Genomic DNA, 15,741 nt, shown 5'->3' with positions numbered 1-15,741 from the left:
GAAGAGAGAGAGAGAGAGAGAGAGAGAGAGAGAGAGAGAGAGAGAGAGAGAGCAAAATTCTCCAGGCCAAATTCCTCCTTTTTTGAGAGTGGACATTGATGCCACGTCAGCAGACGTGCAATTATTACCTATGAAACTTGTCTCGTAGTCTTCAAGGATTTCAATGCTAAATTGGAAACCAAACACAATAAAGTTGAAGAAAAGTGTTTTTTTTGCTTGGGTAATCCTTGAGGATGCCAGGCATGTGGCGACCAAACAGAGCCTAACATGACATAACCTATACATAAGCATGTGATTGGGAGATTGTGAATCCATAAATGATTCAAGCCGCGGACTGAAACAAAGACCAAAGCATCCCGGGAAATGGACCGAATCTCAGAATTGAACATTCATAAATGATTTCCTACTTTGAGGTTCAGGATACACTAACAAGAGAAGGAAATATACGGAGCACGACTAATGTCTTTTCGTCAACCCTTTATTGTGTCACTTTTATATGAATTATTTTAACAGAACATAATTTGGGATATGTCAAAGAAAAATGACAAAAATGGAGGATCATGGAAATGTATTTCCTTTTAGTTCGTGCTAATAACATTTAGTTTTGGTCCAAAAGAATATAGTAAACTTGAGAACATATGCTTCTACAAACTTCTCTTGGTTCTTGTGAGGTTACCACCCAAGAATAAGAGTTATTGATACCGTATAATCCAATTAGAAAATATTTCACAGCCACTACGTACCCAAACTTTGCTCCATATATTCCAGAAGAGCTAATAAAACTCACTTGTTCATCAAAACACTCTAGCACCCATGCGATCGAATAATAAAACAAGTGATGATCTATGATTGAGATCAAGTGAAGCAAAATAAATAAATAAATCACCACAACCTAAAATTTCACATAAACCATTGTAAGCCCAAGGGTTCCCATGGGTTAATCATTCACCTTACCTTCTTGTTTTGATGCTAGCAAACCAAATTGATTAGCATTTATTGACTGATGTGTTGCTTTGAGGTGTTGTGTTGTATACAGGAATTTCATGTCATAATCGCTATTACACAACTCTTTACAACATATGGCTTGTGGATCAAAGAGCAAAGGAACCAAGAGCTTGTACCTACATTGAAGACATCCTCAGTTGAAGATGCTCAAGTCAAGAAGCTCAACATGAAGATCCCACAAGTTTCTAAGCAAGTGTCAAGAAGGAGCTTGGAGTTGAACATGCCATGGTGACACCTCATGTACCTCAACATGCATTAAAGATTGGAGGACTAGTCACAAGAGCCAAACAAGGTCAAGTAGTTCACTCTCAAGCCGAAGAAGTCCAAGAAAGTGCAAAGGAGCCAAGACATTCCAAGAAGACTCAAGATTCTTATGTTTAGAATGTACTTGGAGTCCTCTTGATTTTATGTTTAAATGCACTTTCAAAAGGTTTTCAAATGGTTTTCATACTTAACATTTTACATCTTTGAAAACCATCAACACACCCAAAAATGTGTGTAAGCCCAATGGTTCCCATGGGTTTAATCATTCACCTTTTCCTTCTTGTTTTGATGCTAGCAAACCCAAATTGATTAGTCTTTATGGACTAATATGTTGTCTTTGAGTGTTGTGCCTTAGACAGGAACTTGACATGTCATATCCCCATTACACAACTCAACACAACACATGGCTTGCGAATCAACATGCACAATGGACCAAAGAGCTTGTACACACATGGAAGAGATCATCTTTGGAAGATGTACAAGCATAGAACTCAAGTTGAGGATACTACAAGCATGCCTAGCATATGCCAATAGGAGCTTGAAGTTGAACAAAGTGTTGGTGACCTTCTCATGCCTCAAAAGTGAAGATTCATTCAAGAAGAGAAGTCACAATCACCAAAGCATATTTAAGTGTTCACTTACAAGCTAAAATCCCAATGAAGACCTTTGAAGCCAATACGATTAAGGTGCTAAGTAGTTTAACTTTATAGATTGTATTGGAGATCTTTTTCAAGTGGTTTTGCATTTCAAAGTGTTTTTCAATCCTCTTTCAAAACTAACCTTAAAACCTATTTGTATTTCATGTAAAATTATTTTCAAAGGTCCTAAATGTTATTAAAATAAAAGTCCATAGCCCAAGAACGAAAGCCCAAGTGCTAACCAAAGTTTACAAATGAAAAGAAAATGGCATTAGCACTTCAATTATGAAAATAGCAACTTAAACCTTAGTTAGTAGGTCCAAAACATTTTCAAATATTTTTAAAAATATTTTTAATGGATAGTTCTCATTTTTCTCATATCCGTAGAGTATAAGAACTTTAAAATCCGAAGAGAAACGAGTAAGATATGAATTTTACAAGATCGCGGCAAAAAACTATTTTTTGCAGCTGCGGTCAACCGTGGAAGCCCGGTCGACTGGGACACTAAAAATTCCAGCAGCTATCCCGAGGTCGACCGCCCTACCCGGTCGATAGCTACGGCGCGAGAAACTAGCCGTTGGGGCATAACGGCTAGTTGGTTTTGTGACCCGTTTTTTGGTCTTTTCTTGCCCAAACTACCCCTAAACGGTCATGAATCATTGTGGGCTATAAATATGTTGTTCTATCATGGATTAAGAGACTTTTGGACTTATTGAAAACCTCATTTGAGATTAAACCTTCAAATCCATTAGTTTTCTTCAAGGGCTTTGAACTTGCATTTTCCATACTTGAAGAAGATCCCCATAGGGCTTTTATTTGCTTAATCTTTTGGAGAGTTTTGTGAGCTATTATCTTTGTATCAAGCCTATGAAGAGGCTAAAGAGAGTTTTTCTTTATTTGTTCTTCTTTGTATTGATGGTCTCCGATTCGGCCCGATAAGAAAGGTGAATCTAGGAGTTGTGAGAGGGGTTTCCGCTTTGGCCTTAAGGAGAAGCTTGATTGTAAGAGGATCTTCGATTCGGCCCATTAAGAAAGGTGAATCCGGAGCAAGAGGGTTTGTCCCCTCGGAGGTGGAGAAGGCGTGTGTAAAGCTTTCAACATTAGTAGAGAAAATTCCATGGAAATGCCAAGTACTTGGGTAGTGGAGTAGGTCAAGTTGTGACCGAACCACTATAAATCATTGTGTGGTCTCCTTACTCTTTCTCCTCTCTCTTGTGGTGTTGGTAATCTATTTCCCTTTTATTTTGAATATAACTTGAACAGGAGTTAGAACTAATTAGGCTAATCTCACTTGCTCTAGCTTTTCAAATAGAAAAATTTAAAAATACCAATTCACCCTCCTCTTAGTTGTTGCCCTTTGAGATTTCATTTGGTATCAAAGCTTAGGCTCTTAAAATGGTTTTAATTTAAAATCTACAAGAGAAAAGATCTATTTTGGCAACCTATTGACATATAGACTCCCTAGCTTTAATGGAACCAACTTTGGATCTTGATCGATCCAAATGAGGTCTTATCTAAAGGGTCTAGATAATGATTTGATAAACCTTATTGAAAATGGATTCACCTTATGCAAATCTAAAAGAATTAATGAATATGACAAAAAATGTTTTGTTCTAAACTCTAAAGCCATGAATCCATTATGTTGTGCTTTACCTTCCAATTTATTTGATAAAATCTCATCTTGTAAGAATGCAAAAGAAATTTGAAACTTACTTGAAAATAATTTTAAAACTACATGTCTTATGGCTTTTGAAGATAATGATAAAAATGTGTTTGAATCTCAAAATATTAATGAACTTCTAGAATTATGTGAAAAATTGAAAAATAATCTTAATCTTGAAGTTTCTAAAAATGAAAAACTCAAACACTCCCTTGCCTCTATCTCCAATGAATTCTTAGAATCGGAAAAAGATTATCAAGATTTATTAGATGAAAAAAAAGAATTAATTGAAAATAATAAGAAATTGGAGAAGAAAATAGAGGAATTGAAATTAAAAGAAGAAGAACTAAAACTAAACTCATCTCATGAGCTAAATGTTATACGAGAAGAAATTAATGAGATGAAAATTAAAAATGAAGAACTCTCTGTAGACACCCCATTTTGACCGAACCCCTTTTGCACTTGATTTGATTAAAACCCAAGTAAATCTATGATCTAGTGACCCAAATTCGTCCCTAGGGTAGGTTAGAGACCCAAGTAGGTCCCTCTAAAATTTCGTTGAAACCCGTCGACGTTTACCTAGTGAGATGAGCGTGGTTCGTGAGACAGTGTAAAATAGTGTAGCAGAAGGGGGGTATTTTATCCGGTTTAGGGGTAGGCCAGATTAGTATATCTTACTGTAGAAAGGTGTCCCTGTGTAACTTAAAGGGGCATGAATTTATTTATTTTTTACTGAAACTTTTCTTGCGGACCACTCTTGCTCATCCGAGATAAAGTGAACATGTATTAAAAGAGGGTTGTCCTAGCAATTAGAAGGGCACAAAAATTATGAAAGAAATCTATAAATAGGTGTTTAGGGCTCTCATTTTTTGATCCGATTTTTGTTTGAGAGAGGGAGAGAACGAGAAAAACCCAAACCCCAATCATTTTCTTCCATTTTTTCTGATCATCTTCTCCGGCTAGCTCCGGTGAGCTTCCGGCCAAGCCTCGCTCTTCCTCTTCTTAACAATTGTTAGTGCTATAGTTTCCCCTTTTTACTTGCTAGAACTTTGTTTTGTTTCCTAAAAACCCTAACTTCTTAGAAATAGTTCGATTATCTCAAATTTTTCATCAAAAGCTTTGGAACTGTTTCTCACTTTCTTCAGAATTCTTAGGATTTACATCTTGTAGCTTAAATCTGTTATTTTAACCCTAATTCAAGCTAGGAGCTTTGTTTATGCAACCTAAAAAAACCTAAGATCACTTTATATTTCAGTGATTTCAATCTTTGAGTCGCCGATCTAACTCCTCGATTTTTTTAGATTACTTGTTTTGTTCTTTTATTGCTAGTTTTAGAGTGATTGGGAGTGAGAAAAGTTATAAAGTTAGGATTAAAATCAGAGAGTAGAAAGAGGAAGAGAGGGGACAAGGGGATCCGGATCCAATTTCCTGCGGCTATCTTGCGGTGTTGATTGCCTCAATTCTCTCCATCATTTGTCATCACCGGTAAATGTCATTTCGGAATTTTGATTTTTTTTGCCGAAGGGAGAACATTTACAGAAATAACAGGTGAGACTCTCTTTTTATTCTTCATTTGATTACTAGATGCATGTTTTCTTAGTATTTGTGATGGTTTGCCTGAAAATTGTTGAATGCCGTGCCTCATCGCTACGAAATGAATTTCTGAGCAAGTGGAATCCCTCAGGAATCTGTTTGTTTTTTTTATTTTTTATATATCATTTTTTTTCTTCATTTTTCTAACCTTAAGCTGAAAAGTTAAACCAAGAAATATAAAGTAAAATGGAGGGCATTTGTAGAAAACCTCATCAGAACAAGGCTTACTACATTAACTACTTTGTAGGAGGTAAATTAGAAAGGAATCATAAGATGTTCAGGTATTTTTGAGGAGAGTAGTTAACAGGTTATGTTACTTCTTAGTAAGCCTTTGAATTTGAGAATGGAAGTTCGAATATTGGCATGGGCTTGGAGTTTTGGACACCAAGTTGTGATATTTCTTATCCGGGGGTGCTAATGATTTATGGTGTTGATCCGATAAAAGAGGAATATTTGGTGCAAAAAGATTTGTCTTACAGTAGTTTTTGGAGGAATTATATGCGTTCTAGTTGTTGGATAATCCTAAAAAGAGAAAGAAATTCTTGTCTTAGATAATGGGTGAATTAAATGTGATTTGGTGCCTTAGATTTACATGCATTTCAGATTTCAAAAAAAGAAAAGAAAAAAAGAAGAAGCTTTAGTCGTTTCTTTTTAGCAAAAGTTTATAAAACATGGTCATTTGCTACATCAGTAGAGTAAGAGCCACACACTTTTGATAAAAAAAGCCCACTCACCTTGATAATGATAACCCTTCTTTTATTGTTATCTTTGGCAGCCACATCTTCATTTTGATAATGGCAGCCCTTCTATCATTATTGTTTTTGGTAGTCACATCTTCATTTTGATAATGGCAGCCTTTTATCATTATTGTCTTTGGCAGCCACATCTTCATTTTGATAATGGCAGCCCTTTCTATCAATTTGGTATTTGCAACTCACACTATTATGATAATGGCATCACCTTGATAATTACACAACCCATTTTCTTAGTCACATAGCTTATCCCAAAGCTAAGCAACTAAATTCAGTTTTTATTAATTGATTAGCCTATGGAAGTTGTTGGTGAGTTGCAAGAACATTTGGTTACTCTTTAAATAATTGAACACAAAGCTGGCCAGAGTAATTAGGAGCATGCTATTGTGATGACATCATTCCCCTACAGGTAACCTTAGGGAACTAATATTTATACTATCATGTGTTGATAATGGCATAATTTTTTCATTTCCCATTTTGATTATCCTCTTGGTGATTATTTTGGGAGAGGGAGTAATCAGACAAGATGTTCCATTATTAAGATATGTAGTAGGGATATTAGTTGCAGGTTATTAATATTGGCTTTACCAAGTTTTAATAGTTGCACAAGATCAGCTTGCCTCCTTCGCTTGAATTGTTTTAGGCTCCTTTCGGGGAACTTTGATAGCCTTTAAAAGGAAACCTCTTCATAAAAGGCAAGAAGGTTTTGTAGTTAACAAAACAGGGTAGTCCCCATATTAATGCCTCTGTTTTAGGTATCATAAAATTCTCTTCCTTCCCTCTAATTCATTGCTTCTATGGCACTTTTGTCTGGCTTGTCATGCTTGGGATTAAATGATAATTTGTGTCAGTTATCATGATGATTTTGAGCGAAGGGTTGTTATAAATGTAGTAGTAAAAAAAATTGTTCTTGGGTCAAGTTAAACTCTTGCCCAAATATGAATTGGGGTCAATCTAGATTTGACCTGAGTCTTGAATGAAACTCCAACCTGACCCCAATTGGTAGACTTGGGTTTCAAGTTCAAAGGAAAAGATGTTTAGGGTCTGAGCTATACATGTATGATTTCAGTTTTGATTTTTTATATTCATGACCTGATTTTATCTGTATGAAATGGTGTTGGGGTAATGATTCCTGGTGTATATAAATATTCAAGATGGAAGATATGTTGCCAACTTGTCAATCCTTCCGGTAGTAATACATGATGTTTGGTCTTACTATTTGCATTATTTTAAGGCTTTGTAATTCTCCCTCTTGGTTATATCTTAGCCCTGATGTAAGACTTTCATTTGCATTTACTTTGGTCGAGCAATTATGTGACCTCAAGTCTTATAGTTAATAGTGTCAAGTAGGGATACTATTGAATATGAGTACAAATTTCATGAAGGGTTTCTTTTCATATGGCTCAGGTTCATTGACAAGTAGACTATGGTTTTGATCTTTGCTATGCATAATCCAATCTCATTTTTGTTGTTGTCAATATGTTTGGGCTTATTTGGTCAGAGTATGTTATACTTAGAATCTATGAGAACCCTGTATGAAACCAAGTAGTAAGTTAATTTTCGTATAATATTTGTTCACTTGCTGATTTATTATATGGTGTATAAATGACAATAGGAATTTTATGGATACTATATATGTTTGTGAAATCCAAGTAGTGACTTGGTTTGGCAACCTAGAGGGGGGGTGAATAGGATGTTTATAAAATCTTTACCTTTTAAAAACTTTTCCTAAGATTTCACCCAAGACTTATCCCTTGTTTAATTAAGTTTGAAATAGTTGAACTTAAACAATATTACAAATTAATATAAGTTCAAAACCCTTGTTGATTAACAAACTTAATTAGGTAATTTTAATAGCCTAGATAGCAAGGTTAAGATATTTAGGTTGATTATCAATGCTAACTACTCACTCAATTCTAAGCACAAATAATCAAATAAGAGAGTGAGAGGGAGTGAGAGAAATACCAATCACACAAGTGACACAAAGATTTATAGTGGTTCGGCAAACGGCCTACTCCACTCTTCTCAAGGTCGCACTTGAGGATTTCCACTATTGAGACCTCCACGACGTCCGGCTCCAAGGCTTTTACACTCCAAGGGAATTAAATAAGGATGCCCTTCCACCTTTACAATGACTCTCCTTCTCCGCCGAGTTCTAAGCGGTTCACCCAAGAGAATTAAAAACAACGGATGCCCTTGCCACCGATCGAATAAAGAAGAAGATAAAAGCTTTGCCTCTATGTAGGCTACAATGCAAGTTGAAGCTCCAAGGATGCTCTCAAGAATAAACAAGTTTAAGCCTAAACCAATCTCAAAAGATTTTCTCAAATCAAGGCACAAGAGGTTGGTGAGAGAAATTACCCAAAAATAGTTCACAAATGATTTTATAGGGGTTTCTTGAAGTTGGACAATGTTCCTCTAGTGTTTTGGACCCTTGAATGGGTATATATAAAGTCCCAACTCCATGTGACCGTTTGAGGGGTAAAACAGTCAAAACTGGGTCAAAAAATCAACTAGCCGTTGCACCCCAACGGCTAAATTTTTTTTTGAAGAAAAACATTTCTCGGAGTTCCGAGCAGAATTCTTGGAGTTCCGAGAATTCAAACAGAGCTTTTAATTTTGGAACCTGGTGCATTTCTCGGAGCTCCGAGAATGTTCTCGGAGTTCCGAGCTCGGAGCTTCGAGAATAATTCTCGGAGTTCCGAGACTGGTTTCCAGCAAACAGTGTCGAACTTGTAAAATTCATATCTCCCTCATTTCTCTTCGGATTTTGACGTTCCTATACTCTACGGATATGAGAAAAATGAGAGCTATCTGTTAAAAATATTTTCAAAAATATTTGAAAATGTTTTAAATAAGTTTTGATAGGATTTAGTTGCTGGTCCAAGTTGTTGCTTCAGAACTCTGTTTTGTTCATTCTTGTGTTGAATGCCATATGGGTCCCAACATGTTGGTACACCACCATGGCCATTCACTTATCCATTTAAGTCCTTAAAGGGTGTGTTAGTCTATTTGAAAAACATATTTTTAGGGGTTTAAACAATGTGCCTTGACAAGAGAATATGCAAGAGAGATAGGAATACATTCTACCCTTTCTATCACTCTCTTGAACTCTTCTTTTGAGCTGGGATCTTCTATGGTTGAGCTTCCATGCTTGACATCTTCAAGTTGTGGTACAAGCTCCTTGTTCCTTTGCATTAGGTTCTTGATCCTCCACCTTTGGCCTTCATGAACTTCCTTTGTTTGTTCAATGCTTTGAGATGGTTGATGATGAGCTTCTCCTTGGTACTTCCAAGGTGTGATTGGTCCAAGTATGTTCCAAGCTCATTTGCCATTGTGTTTGGTTCATCTTCAAGCATAGGCCAACAAGGTGCGTGCTAGTACGATTTGACTTGTGCAGGACCTGTCTAAAGCACAACACTCAAGGCATATGTTCAGTCCATAAACAACTAATCAATTTGCGTTTGTTAATCATCAAAACAAGATGATTGAATGTACCCATGGGGAACCCTTAGGATTACAATCTCCCCCTTTTTGATGATGACAAACCAAATTGATTAGATAGGTGGGAGGAACCTCTTATGAGGATAAGATAGACAAATTAATCATTACTACTCCCCCTCAACATATGCATGGGTTATATTTAACAAGTTATAATTCAAGAATGCATATGGTAATGGATCTAATCAATTATACAAATTCTCCCCCTTTTGGCATTAGCAAAAAGGAAGGATTAAGCATTTAAGCACAATTATATAAAGCATCAAAGATATTCAATAAAAATATGATGCTCCCCCTAACTTCTTATCATGAGTTAGCAATTAAAATCAAAGTATAATCCAAAGTATATATGGCATGATAAGAGACAATCAACATAGGAAATGAATAATCACAAAACAAATCAAGCCTATGTTGGCAAAACAAAGAGACATTTCAATTTTAGCACAAATTTTTAGGGTGTATCTTAGTATATATATATATCCAATATAATTCTACCCTATGACCCGTAATATAATAATAGATTAGCAAGTTAAAGCTTATATTTTACTTATCATGAAAGAAAACAAGCAAGTTTAAAGTTTAGCATGATAAGCCCCCTTTTCTTTTCTTTTTTTAAATTTAATGATATGCAATTTTTAGCATAATTAGTGGGAAAATGCTTCAATGGATAGTGTAAGCATCTTACAATGATCCATATAAACATAAAGATAGCAATAATTAGCTCCCCCCCTTAGTATTTGTCATTGGCCTTAGATAAACCTAAGATTTAAGACATGACCTAATAGGCCAAAGATATGACAATGGAATACTTGGCTACCAAAACTTATTCTTGGAATAGATGATATCATATTAGACCATCCAAGATAAGTCAAAAAGCCTAGAAGAATATGTCACTAAGACCTAGGCTATGGGCTTCTTGTCTTAAATTCTAAAACACAAATAAAAGCACAAGACAAGCCCGAACACCCCATATGGAGCAATCATGCTCCAAATGAGTGAACTTATCATATGTGAGGTGATAACCACATTAGAAATCATATTGTAAGTAACTAAGGATAAATTTACCTTTAAGCTCCCCCTTTGAAAATGAATCATGCAATGCATGAATTCAAAGGGATGTCCTTGCATAGACTCCAAAGGTTTTTGGATATATTTTCCAAAAGATGACATGTTAGACTCAACCCTTGGGCTACAATGACACTTACTCTCCAAGTGTCGGTTTATCATGATAAAATGATAGCCATAGTTTAGCTCATCATGATAAACAAGAATAGCACAAAAGATTTTCAATCTTTGGCTCATGCTCCCCCTAAATGTGATATCATATTTTCAAATTCATGTTTTACTTCCTTAAGTATGTAACATACATAACTAGCTAGGGAGATCACATATATATGTATACCTATTCATGTTTGAGATGTTGGCACAAGGCCAATTTGTTAGATATTTTAATTAATGTGAATGTACCATCTCCCTCTTAGAATCTAAGAAGGCTAAGGGCACCAATTGAGTGACTTTTAAGATTAAAGTTTAACATCTCATACGTGTAGATATTATCAAACAAGGGGTGATACCTATAGAATATATATAAACCAATTTGAGTTCAATTCTATAGGACTAAGACATAATGAGAATGGTCAATAAAGTACCATGTCTTAGAGAGACATCCATGAATCATGAAGGTGAGAGTATACCTTACAAGAAGGATATGATCCATATCAAGGCCTTCATGGATAGTCTACTATGTTTGGACAAAGTGAACATGACAAATGAAGTACAAGGTCCAAACATTACATCTACATCCACAACCACATGTAAAATGACAAGGCATTAGGCACAAAAGTGCATAAGCCCATTGAAAACAAAAAATGTGTGGGAGGCACATGTTCCCATCACAATCTAATGTATACAACCACCTTAGTGAATTTTAATTTTACTCAAGTGAGTAAATGCCCAAATATGATTCTAGATTTCTATGATATTTTCATTTGAAGTCATACATTGAATCTAGATTCATGATTTAACTTTCCTATATAATATATATCCTTTTATGAACTTAGGGAAAGATCCAAGGATTTTATAATATATATGTATCAAATGATGCAAACTACTTTGGACACATGTATTCCATTTATGAACTTTCATGACTACTTGAACAAAATACATATAACATATCTATACATATTAAGGTTCATCTTAGTCATGAGATTATCCAATTAAAGCTCTTTGGAAATACACTAATTTTTAACCCATCTATGATTCTTATTAGATTTGATGAAAATCATTAAGCATGTAATAGAATGGGTTTTGATAGGACAACTAGGTGCATGTTCGTTCACCTAGGGCACAAAAAGTTGTCTAAGAAGGGATTTGAAGTAAATTCTTAGACATAGCATCTAATACCTTAGTTTTGCTAGAAATGATATATTAAAACAATTAAATACTCAATTGTCTAGCAAGTGTCATGTTTGTCCAAAATAAAGTTCAAATAATAGTACTTTGGCATTTTCTCAATTTTTGCTCAAATACTATTTGATTGCCAAAAATAATTTCATTTAAGTTCAAGCCTTAAAACCTATGCGTTTCTTTTCTTTTGGTTTTTCTAGAATGATGTGATCAATTAGCCTAACTCCTAGCAACTACCAAAACGGGTTCAAATTTTAAAGATGTACTTGAAGCTTTTAATTTGAACACATGGGCAAGAGATGTTGTTGTATATTCCATAAGGATCAATCTATGGTTTTCACATTGAATGCTCTATTGTGGTTGTCATGTGGATGAATGACATATTTTAAGTGCATGATGATTTTTGAGTATATGTGGGCACTTAAACTAGAAAACTCAAAATGATATTCAATTAGGCTCATCATATCAAAGTCTTAAATTAATTACATTTAAGCATATAGACTTTGAATTTTAAGGTGATATATATAGATATATGTTAGGCACAACATGTATTGATACAAAAAAATTAAACAAGAACAAGCACATTGTATCAACAAACATATTTTCAAATGATATTCAATTAAAGCACATCCCCTAATCTAAAATAAACACAATATAGATCATGTTAGGGGTTTTGGAACCCAAACCATCTTGGTTCTAAGCAAGTTTGTCCTAGGTGATAAGTCCCTTTTAACTCAAACAAACTTACTACTTTTTACAAGTTTAAAAGTACATTTAAACTTGTAATGTCCAAATCTACCACAATAGTCACAAGATGGATAAGAGTAGGTAGATGGACGGGATGAACATGATGAATTACAAGAGTGATCATGATGGTAATTGAATTTTACATTCTCTTGTAACTTATGATTTTCCAACCTTAATGTTTCATTCTTGATGTTTAAGTCATTGATTTCCGTTTTAAAATTTATTAATTCAAGAGATGAAAGCATTTTGATTTTCTCTTCTTCTTCTTTAAGGAGTTGATTTTCCTCTCTTAGTGAAGCAATGGTATTACTTAGTTCAATAAAATCTTTTTTAAAAATTTTATTTTCTTCACTAAGATGTGCATGATCTATTTCTAGTGACCTAAACTCCGTGTGAATACTAGCTAAATTGTTTTTCAAGTTTGAATTCTTAGCTAGTTGATCCTCAAGTTTCTTATGTAATTCTTGGACATTTTCAACAAGTTCTTCAAGTGTGAATTCGGCATTATCCAAGGGGTTTTCATTAGATAATCCCATTAAGCACATGTTTTGATTTTGAAGATTTTCAATAGAGTCAAAAACATTTTTAGCATTTTTACAAGAGGATACTTTCTCATAAATGTGTGGTGGTAATGCACAACATGTTGCAATTAGGGCTTTTGTATTTAGTAAAGATAATTTTTTATTATATTCATTTAATCCTTTAGATCTAGCATTTAACATAAATCCATTTTCAATTATCTTTATCATATCTTTATCTAGACTTTTTAAGTATGTCTTCATATGGATCAACCATGATCCATAATCCGAACCATCCAAAATAGGTAGTCTAGATCCCATCTTTTAAGTTGCCAAAAAGTTTGATCTTTTAACTCTTAACCGGTTAGGGTCTTAATTAAGAGCCCAAGCTTTGATACCAATTGAAATCCAAGTAGTGACTTGGTTTGGCAACCTAGAGGGGGGGTGAATAGGATGTTTATAAAATCTTTACCTTTTAAAAACTTTTCCTAAGATTTCACCCAAGACTTATCCCTTGTTTAATTAAGTTTGAAATAGTTGAACTTAAACAATATTACAAATTAATATAAGTTCAAAACCCTTGTTGATTAGCAAACTTAATTAGGTAATTTTAATAGCCTAGATAGCAAGGTTAAGATATTTAGGTTGATTATCAATGCTAACTACTCACTCAATTCTAAGCACAAATAATCAAATAAGAGAGTGAGAGGGAGTGAGAGAAATACCAATCACACAAGTGACACAAAGATTTATAGTGGTTCGGCAAACGGCCTACTCCACTCTTCTCAAGGTCGCACTTGAGGATTTCCACTATTGAGACCTCCACGACGCCCGGCTCCAAGGCTTTTACACTCCAAGGGAATTAAATAAGGATGCCCTTCCACCTTTACAATGACTCTCCTTCTCCGCCGAGTTCTAAGCGGTTCACCCAAGGGAATTAAAAACAACGGATGCCCTTGCCACCGATCGAATAAAGAAGAAGATAAAAGCTTTGCCTCTATGTAGGCTACAATGCAAGTTGAAGCTCCAAGGATGCTCTCAAGAATAAACAAGTTTAAGCCTAAACCAATCTCAAAAGATTTTCTCAAATCAAGGCACAAGAGGTTGGTGAGAGAAATTACCCAAAAATAGTTCACAAATGATTTTATAGGGGTTTCTTGAAGTTGGACAATGTTCCTCTAGTGTTTTGGACCCTTGAATGGGTATATATAAAGTCCCAACTCCATGTGACCGTTTGAGGGGTAAAACAGTCAAAACTGGGTCAAAAAATCAACTAGCCGTTGCACCCCAACGGCTATATTTTTTTTTGAAGAAAAACATTTCTCGGAGTTCCGAGAAATTTCTCGGAGTTCCGAGCAGAATTCTCGGAGTTCCGAGCAGAATTCTCGGAGTTCCGAGAATTCAAACAGAGCTTTTAATTTTGGAACCTGGTGCATTTCTCGGAGTTCCGAGACTGGTTTCCAGCAAACAGTGTCGAACTTGTAAAATTCATATCTCCCTCATTTCTCTTCGGATTTTGACGTTCCTATACTCTACGGATATGAGAAAAATGAGAGCTATCTGTTAAAAATATTTTCAAAAATATTTGAAAATGTTTTAAATAATTTTTGATAGGATTTAGTTGCTGGTCCAAGTTGTTGCTTCGGAACTCTGTTTTGTTCATTCTTGTGTTGAATGCCATATGGGTCCCAACATGTTGATACACCACCATGGCCATTCACTTATCCATTTAAGTCCTTAAAGGGTGTGTTAGTCTCTTTGAAAAACATATTTTTAGGGGTTTAAACAATGTGCCTTGACAAGAGAATATGCAAGAGAGATAGGAATACATTCTACCCTTTCTATCACTCTCTTGAACTCTTCTTTTGAGCTGGGATCTTCTATGGTTGAGCTTCCATGCTTGACATCTTCAAGTTGTGGTACAAGCTCCTTGGTCCTTTGCATTAGGTTCTTGATCCTCCACCTTTGGCCTTCATGAACTTCCTTTGTTTGTTCAATGCTTTGAGATGGTTGATGATGAGCTTCTCCTTGGTACTTCCAAGGTGTGATTGGTCCAAGTATGTTCCAAGCTCATTTGCCATTGTGTTTGGTTCATCTTCAAGCATAGGCCAACAAGGTGCGTGCTAGTACGATTTGACTTGTGTAGAACCTGTCTAAAGCACAACACTCAAGGCAAATGATCAGTCCATAAACAACTAATCAATTTGCGTTTGTTAATCATCAAAACAAGATGATTGAATGTACCCATGGGGAACCCTTGGGCTTACAGTTTGTAGTGTTTAAGTTTTCTATATGAGTTCACATTGTTTGTGTTAGTTTACATTGTCTAAGTGGACTGTGTATATTTAACTTGTTTGAGTCTACTGTATCTTTTATACCATTTGAGTCTATGTTTCTGTAAAAAGAATTGAGGTTATTAGATTATATAAAGGCATGGTAAAAATTTTTACCTCATAGTAGTGTTTTAGGGATGTATAGAGTTTATTCTCTTAAGATATTTCTTTAGTTTTTTAGGTTGGTTTATTTAATCTCATTGGAATATATCCTTATATGTTTCCTTCTAATTAGAGGTTGGTTTGACCTTTCTAGAGAGCTTATTCCTTTATCTTAGAGCAGGGCGATGAAGGTGTTAGCCCAAGCCCATTTAGGGACTTGCC

Source organism: Tasmannia lanceolata, unplaced genomic scaffold (assembly GCF_043159265.1).
Source record: "Tasmannia lanceolata isolate RefF3 unplaced genomic scaffold, GAP_Taslan_0.1 ptg000023l, whole genome shotgun sequence".
NCBI lineage: Eukaryota > Viridiplantae > Streptophyta > Magnoliopsida > Canellales > Winteraceae > Tasmannia > Tasmannia lanceolata.
This window is presented reverse-complemented; position numbering follows the sequence as displayed.